This window comes from Sylvia atricapilla, chromosome 5 (genome assembly GCF_009819655.1).
Source record: "Sylvia atricapilla isolate bSylAtr1 chromosome 5, bSylAtr1.pri, whole genome shotgun sequence".
Taxonomy (NCBI): domain Eukaryota; kingdom Metazoa; phylum Chordata; class Aves; order Passeriformes; family Sylviidae; genus Sylvia; species Sylvia atricapilla.
In genome coordinates this window covers 48,766,124-48,768,943 of record NC_089144.1, presented here as the reverse complement: position 1 = coordinate 48,768,943, position 2,820 = coordinate 48,766,124, and positions in this window count along the sequence as shown.

The window sequence follows — 2,820 nt, the reverse complement described above, 5'->3', positions numbered from 1 at the left end:
GTGGGCCACACCATGTAATAAACACATTCCTGAGGAGTTCTCCTCTCTGCTGAATGTGCCAAACACCTAGAGAGAGCATTGGCAACTACAGGCTCTGAATCCATTCCAACGATCTTGCCTGGACAATTATCTTGTATTTCAGGCAACATACCCTGCCTTAATTGCAGACTTTTGTTGCCACTAGCTCTGCCTCTTCACAAGACTTTGTTAGAACATAATTAAGAGATACTGCCCTAAATCATGGTATTCCTTTCAATAGCAAAACTATTTAAATGCATTTCAACACTGCACCAGATAGTAAGAAGTAAAATTTGTTTATAAACACTTGAACATTTTAAACATTAAACATTTTTTAAAAGTTTAATGACTTGGAAAATATTTCACAAAACAGCACTGCAAGTTGGGGAACTGAAACTACACCAAAGAAAGAACCAAACTCACATCTATCTCTTTGCAGGAAATGCTTGAATAGAAACCAGGACAAGATGCCACATCAGGACACAAGCATTTTATTTGAATTCATCACCAGAGATGGATGAGGCCTCGCACTACTGGAAGGTAAAGCAATGAGCACTCTTCTGTTCTTCTTGGAGCTATGTGATGCTTATGTGAGGTGCGTAACCCCCAGCACTTATGCTAAATAATCCCTGAAACAATTTCTATACTTCTCTAAAATTAGATCCTGAGAGCACCTGAACAGCATCGGCTGAAAGCGCAACAGCAGCAGAGCAAACCCTGACACCTTTAGCCCCCTCTTTGTACCACTGCCTCATAGCTGCCCTTAGGCTCCTCAGAGTCTCCCAAAACAGGTTCCTGTTGATGGCACAAGTCCTCCTAGGAGCACTCCTCAGGAAGGAGCCACCACAGGGGGCTGCATCCTTCAGGGATTTAGCTCACATTTGAATTTAGATTTTATAGTGTTGACTAGCTGCTTTCGTTTGAAGTGCTTGCTTGTTTTTTACTTGAATTGCAAGAGAAGTAATGAATTCAAACTATTGATAGATTTATATTAAAAGTCCTGTTATAGCAACAGGTCAGTTGCATTTGGCAATGGGAAATCCCAGGTCCCAAGACTTTTTACTCTTAAGATATGTCATACAAATCTACATTCACACACCCTTAAGTAAAATAAATCCTGCAAAAAGTACAAACGTCATCTTAACTATCCAAAAGAGGAGACTGGAAGTTCTTTCATGAGTTTTGTGTGACAATACAAGAAAAACATCACCTTCCACGTAGACAGACATTAGGTTGATAAGATGTGATTTTCCATTTGTCCTGATTTAGTGCTGTTGTGACAGTGCTGTTAAGCTTGCCCAGATAAATGGAAGCACATAGCAATGAAATGCATATTGCTTTAAACTACAATAAAAATACTGGAAAACATACTATACCAAATTTTCATTAAATCCAGTTTTAAAGAACCTGGTTGGCAGGTGTGCTCTCTCTCAAAGAGCAGTTATTATACACTAGTCTCAGGAAGGTATCAAAAGACTATTGATTATCAAAATTTCATTTTGCAAGGGGGAGGAGGAATCTTGATAGTTATGTCAATTTTTCCCCCTCCAGAAAATAGTATTCTGCAATTTTTAAAATTTCTCTTAACATGTCCTGTCACAAATTTTGATTCTCTTTTATTCACATCAAAGGTTGCCAGATACCAAATCCACTGAAGTCAATGAAAACTTTTCCACTGGCTCTAGTGGGAATTGGCTCCAGCTCCTCTGTAAGCTAGACAGTTTGTTCGTGAGCTAGACAGTTTGTTTTGATGGATAAATTGCTGACTTAAAGTCCAAGTAATAACAGGAAAATCAAGCAGCTGAGAAAGTTCAGAACTCTAAAATGGATGCTGTTAGAAATACTTAATCTTTAATTTGCAACTTTCAGTTTGGGTATGCGTCTTATCTTCTAAAAGCTTACTGTTTGCTGTTTCAGCCTTCTGTTTCATACAACAGAAGTTTGTTTCAGGAGACTCTTGTGAAGACCTCAAACCAGTCATATCTGGTGACAGAGCAAAGGGTATGTAAAGAACATAAGGCAAGTGGGCTTCAGTCAAGAGTCCTTTTAAATAGCCCTATTACCTTAACATACCAAGTACCTTGAAAGGATTCTGTCCATGGCTTGAAAGCAATAAACTCAACAGTAATGTCACCTCGAGTTATTGTAATTAAAGTCCTATTTCAACAGGAACATCAGTGGTGCAGGGGAGAAACAACATTTTTATGAAGTACAGCTTTTTCTTTTAATTGTCTCTGTTTCTGGAATTATCAGAGTTTGGGACTCTTCCCTGGAACCTATCAAAACAAGAAGAACTGGCAGCCTCTAGCTTTAGGTAAACACTTGAGCACTCATCCCCTTCCTCATGACTGCTCTTATCATTCAGCTTCTATGAGGTGTTGAAACATCTGTTTAATTTCTAATGCATTTGTAGAAAGATAAAATTCAATTCCTTGACTATTCTCTTTCTACTTGTGACTTAGATCTCAATGGTATTACAGTGTTTGGTAAAACGATGTCATGTATTGCATCTCCCCAAACAGGCCATTATGCTGCTGGCCTTAAAGCTAGGAAGCCACCCTAGCCACAGGGTGTTCCATGCTGAAATCAGGATTATGAAAAGTGATCCGTAATTGAGCCATGATAATCCCCCACAGAGTCACTCATGTATTCACTGGGAACACTGCATGGCTGCTTCCTTCTAGAGGGAGTGCAACACGGGCATTTTAAACAAGAAAATTAAACATTTAGCTCATTATGAAACGAAAACATTTAACTCACTATGAAACTGTTCCACACTTGCCCAGTACCTTTACAGCTTTT